The 13,647-nt window shown below is 39.9% G+C and overlaps 1 protein-coding gene across 1 annotated transcript in view; it reads right to left on the reverse strand.

The window, feature by feature from the left end:
- Positions 1-13,345, reverse strand: part of LOC148534691 (fidgetin-like) — a 73,697-nt gene extending 60,352 nt beyond the window's left edge. The window contains exon 1 of the mRNA XM_088466379.1: positions 13,282-13,345. The gene's annotated coding sequence lies outside the window, so the exon portion shown is untranslated. The remainder of the gene's footprint in view (positions 1-13,281) is intronic.
- Between the last annotated feature and the right edge of the window lie 302 nt (positions 13,346-13,647).

Genomic DNA, 13,647 nt, shown 5'->3' on the forward strand with positions numbered 1-13,647 from the left:
ATAAACAGCAATAAAACAGGGGCAACAGAACATGTGGTAAATAGATAGTCCTGCAAGTTCCATCCTTCTATTGAAACCATCCAATTCCTTGGAAAAGTAGGACATCAATGAGAAAACTTTTAGCAATCAGTGCAGTGACTGTGAAACACAACAGCAGTGTCACACAGGACCTTACACATCTACAGGGGGAAAGCTACACACAGGGTTCCAGAGACTGTGCTATTCAGTTTGATATAATAGATCACTGTAAAAAACAAACAAACTGCTTATATGTGGTGGGAATTACAGAATTGTAATGAAGTAGCTGAGGAAACACCCTTATTTATGCATAGATTTTGTCAATGTTGACGACAAACAAAAATAGACATGCTCATAGGATTTAATGACAGCAGGACAAAATGTGTCTTCCACTTTAAAGGGCCTGGATGTGCATGCAAGAGCCAGTTCATTTCTATAGGGGGTCAGACTTAATGGGACTTATCAGCAGGGCCAATAAAGCCATTGATGATATGAGTAACTGATAAATGACTTCTCATAATCAGCCAAAAGGAGGAGATGGAAATGAAACAATCATCCTCTCATGTGTGATCTCATTACGGAGGCCTGCTCATTTCTGCTCTATCACTCCATAACAAATTGCTGCCATAAATTGTTTATGAGCTTTGGATGGAGAGGACAAAAAAAAAAAAAAAACAACAGTAAAAACAAAATAAATCCTCTGTTATAACATGGCAATAAGCACAGATTTATGTATCAACCTAGCACAAGTATTTAATATATGGGGACACATATATATGTAAATAAATATGTTTGTTATGCCATTACAAAAGTTATCATGCTGTTCATAAAAAGATACTAAATGGGTTTATTACAGAAAAAAAATACATTTATCAATTTGGTCGTCTTTGATGATCAAAAAAAGAAAAACGTTTTGTGATGAAGTTATATTCCTGCATATAGTTCCTGCTTCACTACGTTATCTAGGCAGCTGCTGTTATTCAATTTTATAAAGTCTGATGTCAGCAGCTTTATAACCAATAGTGTTGATAACTATATAAAAATTTGTATCACTTTCTTTTTTCTTCTGTATTATACATAATGGGACGTATTTAGACTTACGGGTCTATTTCTCAATCTGTTTTTTACATAAAATTTTGTTTCTGCATAATTTTATGTATTGTTCCTATGTACTAAAAGCACAATGCAGGATATTTCACAGAAATCTCTGGAAAAGTGCTAATTAGCGCTGCAGATCGCAGTTATTATCAATGGGGACTACGATCTGACTCCTATGTACTAAACTCCAAAATGCTAAGCTTTTTGGAGATTAGCACCAGTAGTTTACACCATCTTCAGATGGTGTAAACTAATGTGAGCCTACGGGGGGCTCCAGGGGCAGGAGAGAGATCTTTTGATTTCTTCCCCACAGCCGCCAGCTGGCTCTGGAAGCTGACACTATGCGCATGGTCAGCTTCCCCCGAAGAAGTCTTCTCCTAAATGCTGGGGATATAACTCGCAGGGACAGTGGTTACTGCTGTCCCTGCAAGTTCATCTGTGTTCATAGCAGAGATATTTTTATTAAAAATTAAAATATCCCCGGCGAGTTGGATAGATAATAATCACGGCTAGTCTGCGATTATTATTACCTAGACCCATTAGAGATAAGGGTGAAATGCACAAACTCATAATTATCCTTACATACATACTACATGCAGAATCGACTAATCTGTAACAAAGGAAGTTTGGAAAATATAAAACATACATGAATATATATATTTATATATAGTTTATAGGCATGGCTAGATCATTTCCATATAACAGAATACATTTGGTATTCCAATTCAACTACTTAACGAACAATAACTCATCTGCATTATTGGAGCTCTCTGGTAATTGCAGCTACTGACCCAGGCAAGCTGGCCCCAATAACATTGCAACCAGCTCAGTGACAGGGATCATGTAATAACTGCACAGCACATCAACAAAATGGTTTCTTTATTTACTACATTGCAATTAGGAATTCATTTTATGGGACGATGATTCTAATGTATTTGTGGTAAGATGTAGATTTGTATACAATGTATAAACATTACAGTATGTAAGAAAACAAGTCATTACACATACAGATAACATATGGCATAATGAACTTGGTTCTGAAAATAACATGGATATTAGAAATCGCTGAGGAATTCTGTTACTATAAAGCACAAGTTCGAAGACCAGTTGTCAACGTTGTTACAAATGTTATAACTGACCACATAGAAAAGAGCCACGTACGCTCACTGAGACCTAGGTCACGATTTCCACTTATAAAAAATATTTTATTTCTTTCAGACAGCAATTTTTATGCAGTTTAATGTGTTAAAGTATGCATAATCCAGTCCAACAGGGTAAAATAATAATTATATTGAAAGTAGGGGTGTTGCACACATACCAATCTGTGTTTGCCCCTTATGACATCACTCAATAGCAGTAAAATAATACTGTACCTCAAGTAATGTTGCAGTTATGATTTTGCCAATTAACTCTGTGCCTGTATAAAGATACAAGACTGCAAATCAAATACTTTTATAGACTTCCAGAAATACTATGGAGGAGATGTACTAAGCCTTGAAGAGAGATAAAGTATCAACCAATCAGCTTCTAACTGCCTTTTTACAGGCTAGTTTGAAAATTGACAGAAACTGATTGGTTGGTATTTTATCTCTCTCCACTTTATCTCTCTCATAGGTTTGATACATCTCTCCCTGACTGTACAAAAAATTCAGATCCTCAACAAAATTAGTTTTTACATTTATATTAAAAAAAAAGAGAGACAGCAAAGGTACAACCTGCATATCTATTATGTTCCACATATTTTCTATGCAAGACTAATACCCATTACCCCTTTTCCACCAAAAGCAGGTTTCCAACCCGTGTTAGAGCTGGGTCAGACCCAGTTTACACTTCACCTTAGACCCGGGTTATTCCCGGGTCAGACCCCACTTACACTGCACCTTAGAATCAGGTTATTCCTGGGTCGGCCTCGTTTACAATGAACCCGAGTCTGCCCTGCAAAATCTTTGTATATCATTACAAATGGCCTTTTTCAGACTCACAAAGATGAGGTCATAAAAAGTGGGTTGGGACTGCTGACAAGCTCCAATCAGCAGCTTTTTCGCATGAGTCAGGTTGGATAACCCAGGTAGCGCTGTTTACACTGCACCGTTACCCGGGTCCTTCCTGGGTTCAACCTTGGTAGCTATAAGGGTCGGATTCCCTGGTCACGCGACCTGGGTTATTTTTTAAGAACTTTTTTACACCAAGCCGTGACCTGGGTAGACCCGGCAATAACTCGGGTTATTTGGGCAGTGGAAAAGGGGTATAAATTAGCTGATATAAGGTATTTAGAAAAAAATTAAAGCTCTAAATAACGGTTTGCATAAAAAAAAAACCATTCTGGAACAGTGAGGAGTCTATAAAAAAAAGTTACATTTAGTGTAATTTCAAAATATTTCTGAAAATCAAATGAAATATCACAATAGTCTTTCTAGAGAACATGGGAATTAGCATCTCAGTAGTTTTGATAAGGAATCACCTCCCCCCTCCCTGTCAGTGCTCACAGGCTGCTCCTGAGTAGAACCAGAACTAGCAGCTCTCCATCCAGTCTGACAAGACCACGTTTAACCCTTCCTGCTGCCTAATTCAAGCTAAACCGAGAAAACAAAAAAGGGCTGGGGGTTTGAGTTTGGTGACAGCCAGAAGGCCAGGCACTAATTACTACAGTTTTTAGAATTAAACCTTTTCCTTGTGTTTATTTTTCCATTAAAAATCTTTCATCACTATAATTATATTTATAACATATTATATTGCTGTCCTCTTTCAAGATGAGCGGGCTTAGGTAACAACCCTTTCCATAAGAGAGCTCATCAAGTGAACTAGATGGTTTCTGCTTTATTGAGACAAATAATTGCAATAAAATAAAAGGAGCTATAAATGATCAGGCTGCAGCCAGTGGTGTCTTAGTGGTCTTTTAATCATGTTTCTCACACCTCTAATCCACAGATACTTCTACATTGCTTTAAAGTAATGAATGAGTGAAAGATTGAGGCATCTTATTACCTATAATTTCTAATATTTGAAAAATTATTAAGAATAGATTTGCAATCCATAGGATGGACCAAGCATTGCTCAGGGCTATACGCTATAATGTGCATAGTTTTACACAACCTTCTACTTTCTGCCACCTTTATTTTCAACTGCTTTCAAGGCATACATGCCTACTCTCCCGGGAATCGCGGGAGGCTCCCGATTTTTCGGGTAACCCCCCGCGATCCCGGAAGGGCAGGCATATCTCCCGCATCCAGCCCACTTCCTAGTGAAGTGGGCAGGATGGGGAGATTTTACCTGAAATTATCGGGTCCGTCGGGAAGGGGCGGGGCTAAATTAGGCAAATCGCGTCATTTAGCCCCGCCCCCTCCTCACGGACCCGCGAATCACGGAGGTTTTCTGTAAAGGGGGCGGGGCCTAATGCCGTCTATCGTCTGGCCCCGCCCCCCGAAGAGGAGAGCAGCAGGTCCCCCTCCTGCTGCTCCCGGAAAGCTGCTCAGCAAAGTAGGTAAGTATGTTTCAAGGGCAACGACTACCTAGACGACCTAGCAGTTGCACTGGCCCTTTTTTTATCACAAGTGACCACAAAACAATAAACAAGGTGACCAATGCATTCACCAGGCTACAAAAACCACAGTATACAAAACACATTGACAAATGCTTATTAATACGTAGTGCATTGAGATACACTATTACGCAATAGACGCAGCAAGTGTACCGGTACACTATTGTACTTGGCTAATGAGACTGTGGCTATAAATATCTGAGTTGGGAATAGATTGAGAAAGAGCAAAGAACCATGCATGTTGGTATAAACATGCTGCACTGCAGGTTGGACTGATTTAAAATGTGCAGAGATTTAAGGGCCCCATACATCTGCGTCCGATTCACGTTTCACCAAATCCCCAATCGGATTCGAACCACCAATCGGAAATGCTGACTGACGGCCATCGATGGTCGCCGTTCTGTGAGAGAATCAGTGAAATTATACATATTAATACTCCCCAATTTGCTGATCATGGGCTTATATGATAGGGTGCTATCTGGTGTCGCTGCGGAAACTACTGAAAGTATTTCCGTATTTTTAAAGCGACAATCATTTTAAAGGCAAAACCAAGTTGGCTTTGCTTTTAAAATGATTGCCGCTTTAAAAATATGGGAAGACACGCAGGAGTTCCAGCAGTGGCACCAGATCACACTCTATTACATAAGCCACTATGGGACTGATTCAGAAAGGAACGCAGTTGCTAATACGCATGCAATTGGCAGATTGTTTTGCACTGCGCATGCATGGCAGTCCACGTGCGCAAACTGGCTGCTGCGATGGGGACTGAGATCGCAGTGACCACGCAGACCCATTGCAAAGTAACTGACAGGAAGTGCCTTTGTTGGTGGTAACGGGGGAGGTTAGGCGAATGCAGGCGTGCCAGTGCGTTTCAACGGCGTTGCAGGGGCGTGCATAAATTAGCCACTGCGATACCATACGCAGCCTGAGGCCTCATAGCGTGCACTGTAGTAAGCAATTCCTGAGTGAGGTCTGACCTGCCTTAACTGTGCGTATCGGTTCGATGTTACTCAATTGTACCGATGTTTTTGCAGTCTTGCTAACCATTACGGATGTGCGTGTAAGGTAAAGTGGGAGCGTCCTTGTGTAGTGCTGTGGCGGTATTACGGTCGCAATAGATTAGCTTACAATCGCACTGAACTGCGTGCGTATGCTATATTGCGATCCGAAATGAATCAGGCCCTCTGTCTGTTATGTAATTCGGATCCACATGTAAGTAGACACCAACAATTTTGCACAATATCCACAGTAATTTGCAAGAGCACCACATTAGCTTTTCAGTTCTATATAACCACATAAAAGTGCTGTGAAAATGTCACACAATGTTTCTCTACTGCAAATGTTGGCTTTTAGCTGCCAGAAATGATGGGATGGAGTCGAGCAATGCCTTGCAGGACAATTGATAGAAAGCTTCACACTGCGTATGGGATTTGCAGCACAGCGGTTACAAAAATCCCTCTGATGCCTATGTCAAGCACAAGCATGTCACTGGAAGCTGAACTCGGAGTCACACGCTGACACTGTAAGGTACCATACCCCCCGAGACACTATTCCGCTACTTCCTACAGTACAAAGCTGTGAAACATTGCATTAAGTGTATAGTCTTCTGCTCATTTCAGGGGGGGGATACGATGCTGAGTTTTTATCCGCTGATGTGGAAACATGAAGAGAAAATGAGCCCAGACTGTGGCTTTGAGATGCTGTCTCAGGTTATTTTTAACGCTGGGGTGATTACGTGTATTCAGAATAACAGCCCGCAAAACAAAAGATCCTCATTAACGGTCATTACTGAAATAACTCAGATGTGGAAGTGCCCACATTAGAGCTCCTTACATATTAAAGGCAGCTTTCACTAGTAAATCAATCCTCCCATGCCACTGTATTCAGTTTAGTGAGCGTTTAGTGCTGAAATTAGTTTTGGTCATATAAGTTTCCAACCAAGCTTATGGTTTATTATTTGCTCAAGTACACTATGCAGAAACGGGTAATCTAATTTGCAAGTGGTGAATACGCTAGTGCACCCTTAAAAGTTTAGTTTTTCATATGCAGCACTTAGTAGAACACACAGGGGCACTTCTCTAATCTCCCACATTCCCAGTGCTGAACAAGGAGGACTGGAACAGATTTGGAGATAAAAGACCCTAAGGAACAGGAAGACAAGGCTGACACATGCCATGAAGTGTAGGGAAGTGTGACTAGTAACTGCAATGTAAAGCAAATAATAAAATAGAAGGAAGAAGAAATGCAGACAATCTAAAATATATTTAACTGATTCTCGGTTATCCTCCCAACACATAAAATATCTGGAATCCTAAAGTGCAATTCTCACCTTCCTGTTAAGAGGCAAACAGGAAGATAAAACCAAAATCCCCCATGCTCATTCAGGCACATTTTAAGTTACTGAATGGAATTTAGGTAAATACTGTATTTTTCCTGTGTAATGTGTGTTAAAACTGTTTTGTCCACCTCTGCGGCTCTTATGATGTATTTACACTGCGAGCAGAAAGCAGGAGCCACCTCTGCCTGTGCGTCTGCTTTCCTGCTCCCCCTCTATCCACTCACAATCACCTCTGCCTTCTGTTCAGCTTTACTCACACACCTAGTTTTCATTCACAGTGTTAGTCCTGGAGGTGTGGCCATTATGGTGTTTTAGTGAGTAGGTGTAGGGTGAGACTTTACAATGAGTACGGTGTTTAAAATTTTTTTTTTTTTTTCCAGGAGTCTTTTCCGTCTTTATTTGGAGAGCAGCGTTTACACAAGAACATATGGAACATAACTACATATTGGTCTTTGTTACATACGTGCCCACTCTCCAAAAACTTCCAGAAGTCTCTAGGCTCCTGAAAAAGTGGGCAACTTTCCCGCAACATGTTGGCCACCACTACTCCTTAGGTGAAGTGGGCAGGGCAAAGGGCATGAAAACGCAATTTGCTATGAATTGCATTAATGTGGCCTTTAATTAGCAACGCAAAACGGGAATTACTCCAAAATGTCACCGGGGAGGAAGGCAGCCCCACAATAATTTGAGGAGTTCGCCCCCCATCCCACCCACATTGACCTTCGTCTCCATGGACCTCCCAGTGAGGGACTTGCCGAAGTCAACAAGCTTTGTTAATCAGTTATAAAGACACAATAATTGGAAGGTGCACATCGACTCGAGAGCTGGCCACAAATGCTATGGTGTAGATTAGCAAATGTTTTTTGTTTTGTTTTTTAATTTTAGCCAAATAGGCCTGCCATTCCTAAGGGTGTGAGACCCAAATAGTCATCAAATGCCCTTTTTGTCTAAATCAAAATCCAGGTTGGAAAATCTGGGTGACCATTCACCACATACTCAGGATAGCTTTATCCAACAATGTCGAAATGTTATTCAGGGAGTACCAACCATACATCAATTCTAATATTCTCCATATAAAAAATGATGAAACAAATTTTGTGACACAATGGCTTAAACTGCATTATAGTCAAACAATTACAATTGTTAAAAAATATATTTTTTTTTCGCATCTGCAGTTGAATTGGATGTCTCTTTCACTATATTCTTTTTATTAATTCCTGATGCTTAAAGAAACCACACTCACACTTTCCAATGATTTTGTTTTTCTACATTCCCCCCCAGGACAGGCTGGCTGTAATTTTCTGTTATAACACATACCTCCTTTGAGAAAAGCACAAATAACACATCTGCCAGCCTTCACTAGTAGCTTGTTTCCAGGGTGAATTAAAATCATTCTGCAAAGCTAGGTTGCATAAGGCACGTAAGTCACAACAGTGACCGTCACTACATTAGAACACGCATACTAGTGTTACACAAGTTCACAAAGATAGTATTCTGTGGGGTGTACTAAACATATTATTTATATAGCATCGAAACGTTATGCGGCACTTTGCAGCAAGTGTTTAATAATTCACATTGCATACTTTAGTTTTCCAACCTATCTTCATATAATACCCAAAGCTTGACACATTGTGGGTTACAGAGTTTGTGTTATGTAGAGCTGTGTTTCTTCGCTGCAAACTACATATTATAATAATTGCACTGAAAATTAATTATCTTGTTCGTTAAAAACAAACGTACTCCCATTGCTTGGAATACAGGAAAATTATATTTTTACTCACGAAAATAAATCAATATAATCCTACAGCAAAATATACTACTGTAATTTTTTAGATACTGTGTACAGAATGTATGTGAAACACAACAGAAATAGGAATTATTTAAAATAAAATTGTTAAGCAGCAAATATAAGGAATTGTAAATGGTTTAGTCCTGGGAAACGTAACAATGTACTGCACCAATTGTGCAAACTACCAATGTGACTGAAGTGCTACGAAAGCAATAGTGCCATAAATGACATTAACAGTATACAGGCAAACCCACACTTTCTGCAGAACTATAACATTTCACAACCATTAAATATTACTGTACTTTCTATGTATGCACTGATGTAATCTAACACAAAATTATAATCAGAACTGAGCCTCCAGTCCCAGAGGAGATAGTCTTACACTGAACTCAAATGTCATTAGTGATGTACACATATTTATGTACACAAACTTCAATCAGCCTGGCTATGTCACATCTAGTAGATCATGTCTGTACTGCAGTTGTTACTTAACACTGATGACAGCAGAGCAGTGTATGAATAAACCATAGCAGGAGAGATGCAGAGGATAGAGTGAATGCAGAGCAACACCGCAGATCACATGCCCCCTCTACAGCCTAATTCCACTTTAACTTGTCTATTATACTTAGGATTGGTTCTCTGTAGCCCAGGTGGCATCTATGAAACACATGGCAAATACTGTAAAGGCCGGGAAGTAATTAGCTTCACTCTTCCAATGTCTGTATAAACCAATGGCCAGAGGGTTTTCACCTTAGAGATTCATTTGAATAAATACATTATCTACAGTACTTAAGAACAGTGTTTTGATAGAGGTCCCACTCCCTACCCTGATAGTATAGTACTAGCATTTGCTGTCTTCAGGGGTCCGTCTGATCACTTGCGTATAGTCTGGGCCTCTTGTGATCACATTCAGATATAGTCAAAGTACTATTATCTGTTCAGTAAGTTATCTTTTAATATTAATTGTGAAAGAGTAGAACCTAAATAATAATAATAATAATAATAAAAACTGAAATGTACTGCACAAGATGGGCTAAGTTTACAGGGTAAAAGCTTTTTTTTTCCTGCACAAAAACAAAAAATGTGAATGATAAATATGCAATCACTAAAGCCAATAACAAAGTACCAAGTGTCCCACGTGAACAAAAAGAAAATCTGCACAATGTGTTGCAGCCATAGATAGACTAAAATAGTCATCTGAAACATGTCAGCATGAAGGCTATGTTTTATGCAGGGCAACAGACCTAAATCAGAGACAATATCCCAACACAGGGATTCCACCGGTATCCCGACATTGGTATCCCGACCACCTAAATCCCGAAGGTAAGTAACATGGTTAGGGGGATGGTTAGGCACTAGGCGGAGGTTAGGGTTAGGCATTAAGTTCAGGCACCGGGGAGGGTTATGGTAGGGAGAGGGTATTAGGATTCCTACCGACACGTGTCGGTATCCTAACCCTGTCGGAATCCTGGCATCAGGATTCGGACCGCCGGGATCCTGTACCAATAACCTATAAGAAAACTCCCATTCTGTGTTCATGGTCAAATTAATAGACTCCGCCATACGCACACTTGTAAATCATACTTCCATTAAAGGCTTGTACTATACTGTAAATGAGTTGTAGAATAAGTTATACACAGATAATGAAGGCATTTCTGCTGTGTAAGGTGCTTCCAGCTGACATGATCCCTCTACTGGACATAGTTATGCAATGTAGATTTAGTTGCAAGCTGCATAGTAATACAGAAACTATCACAGTAACCTGAGCGGAACATCTGTGATGTAAACTCATACATATCATAGATTAAGGGTAGCACGCTGTGCAGTCCTAGGCTGGCAATGGAAGTCATCACCCGCAGCCTTTCATACATCAAATAATCCAGCAGGAGGTGTGGAATCTGCGTAATCTGTGACACGGTGCCTCAGAATTCCAACAGGACTTGTCTAACAGAGCTTGATATAAATAGATTTTACCATGTGTGCAATAATTGGAAACCCCAGTACTCGCAGCAGAATGAAAGGGATTTCTTCCGGGGTGGTGAAATTATATTGGATTTTCTCCAATAAATTCTATAAAACCAAACAATTTTACATTGAAATTTGTTACTTTTCATTAAGAAAATGGTTCATTTACTGTCTGTAGGGCTTGTCTTAAAGAATGAAAGGAGGTCGTTGACATATACCCATTGTAGCCACTGCCTGTAGAGATCACTCTACCCCACAGCAGAGAAAGGGTTAAATACAATGTAAACGGCAGCCACACGTGTCAAGTGTCTTTGGGCAAAGTGGAATGATGAAGTGACAATATTTTACCAACTACAAAAATAATCAAATTCTCATGACATTCATAAGTCTAAATCCATATTGAATAACAGGTTAGGGGAGAGGTCTAAAACTGGATTTAAAGGCTATGCCCTATTGAATCGGTATTATATATCTGTGCATACACAGCCTTCGTACAGTACTCACATTATGGCCAATGCTGAGCTGAATATCAGTCAGCGGAGCGTATCTTGCGTGTTTTTGCTCTGTACATGCTTAGGACTGAAGCGTAAGCAACAATATGAGATGCGGAGATATACATTTTTGTGTCTATGGAATTGCAGGCTATGCTAAATTGTGTGGATGCATTGTGTGGATGCATAAATAAGCCGGTTTGCAGACGGATCTTTGGCACATACACAAACATAACACACAGCTACACTCCGCCATGTCATTGTGAGCATACTGCAATTCTACCAAGTACAAAATATTTACAGCTAAGGATGTATTACAGCAGATCACCAGCTCTGAGCTACTTCTGCTGTACATTGTGTACTGTAACTAGCAGCGACACTTGGAGACTGGAAATAAAAAGGATAAGGTTTCTTACTGTAAACTGCATCATGTAATTACTGTCCCTGTGCTGTATTGTACTATGATGAATGAGAGTCTTTTTTCTAAGCAGAAAACTTCTCTGCCATATCCCATTGTTTTCAGAAGACACAATATGGCAAATCAGTTGTATTAGTTATTTTATATGATCCTTTGCAGAATATTTGAATGCAGAAACAGAGAAACCCATCTCATCCCACATGAGGCTACTGGTGTGAGAGGGCAGATTCCTGGAGCTATGCCGCTTTCCAATAATTTAATGTACAAGTACGTTTATCTATTTAAGAAGAATCCAGGCTGATTACAATATCTGAATATGACCATACATAGGAAACTGAGCTAAAAAATGAAATGCGTCCACCTCCAAATACAAAACACCTTCTATGTAACCTGAATCACTGCAATCACTCCTGTAGCCTTAGTAATTCCATATCTCATATTTGTAGCACCAGCTATTCATTGGTTGGGTCACAATGGAGGGAGCTAAACCACTATAAAGTGGGCTGTTTACTAAAAATGCTCCCAGGGAGGAAAGCAATGTGATAAGAGACCTATGGTCTTGGAACCATGCGTTGGGTTATATTTTCTCTCCCAAAGGCCTTATACACATGGGCAATCGTACCAGGTATTCAGAGCGCATTCTTAAAGCATTATGGTCTTAGAAAATAATGCAAACAATTGGCCCTGTAAATATACTTTCTGGCAACCGTTTGCTTTGTGCCAATTTCCATGTTGCTCAAGAGTTCATCATGAGCAGCACGGCTTGGTAAATTAAGCTGCAGGGAAGTTTTCAGAACATGCTTTAAATGTTCTGTTAAAATAGAGGACAAAGTACAATGCTCTGTCAATGCTTTTAACAGACATTGTTTTTGAAAGCGCTGGTAGATGAGTCCTTTGGAATTTTATTGGCAACGGGGTGTTTTCACCTTCGCCTTGCTTCGCTGTACTAATGACTGTTAAAGTTCATCTCATAAAAAGCAAATCCATCCAAAACCAGGGCAGCATCTAGCACACCGAGCCTTGGACTGCTGTTCCTTATGCAGACACAGCAGAAGGCATTATCAATGAATGAGTGGAAGGCGCAGAGTCAGCTTAATGTCATTCAAACACAATATATATAAATATATATATATAAAGAATGATATAAAATGCTTTTGTTGGTGCCTAATGCAGATCGGCTGTATTACCGCAGAACAGTCCAAAAATTACTGCAAAGTAAATATTTCAAAATGATCCACATTAAAACTACTTATAATATATTAACTACATCTACATTACAATGTACAGTGAGCAATATGGTGCCACCCCTCTTAGGTATTGCCAACCCCCCCATTCATAAAATCCAAACATACATGTTCACAGTCCAGCCTACTACAGAATTGCAACAAAGTCTTACATTTCTATTGGACACACTGGGCAAAGAGGAGGTTTACATGTTCACGTTGTAGAGATAAACACGAAAACCTACATACCAGGGATTAAGATAATGCCAAGTGAAAGTTACAATACCGCAAAATACAAAATTTCAAAAATACATGTAGCCAGCAATGGAAAAAACACAAGTCACATATACAGGATAGTTGAACATGCACACAGCACAACAAAAACTAGAGGCTAGAATCTGACCTTTGTTAATTCCTAAAATCCTGGGGTAGCCACAACTGCTATCATGCCTATTGACCTCTCTAGTAGGATTTGTGTGGTAAACCACTGCTAGCCCCTTTGGCAACAAAAGGGTTGAAGGCAGATCATGCTGATGCAGGACAGCTGCTGCTGCTTCCGCATTAAAGCTATAAGGAACATTCAGCCCTTTCCATGAAAAAGACCAATTTTACTTCCAAATGCCATCTGTACAAAGCTGTGCCTTACCTCCTGGTTCTGGGAACATTCTCCTTCAGATGGGCGGTTTAGTAATCCAGACTGGGCAAAGCGTAGCTGTGTGTGGGACTCACCATTCTTACTGTGACAATGTGTGTGTGAGAGAGAGGGAGA

Source organism: Taudactylus pleione, unplaced genomic scaffold, assembly GCF_031769625.1.
Source record: "Taudactylus pleione unplaced genomic scaffold, aTauple2 ptg000065l, whole genome shotgun sequence".
In the NCBI taxonomy this organism is placed as follows: domain Eukaryota; kingdom Metazoa; phylum Chordata; class Amphibia; order Anura; family Myobatrachidae; genus Taudactylus; species Taudactylus pleione.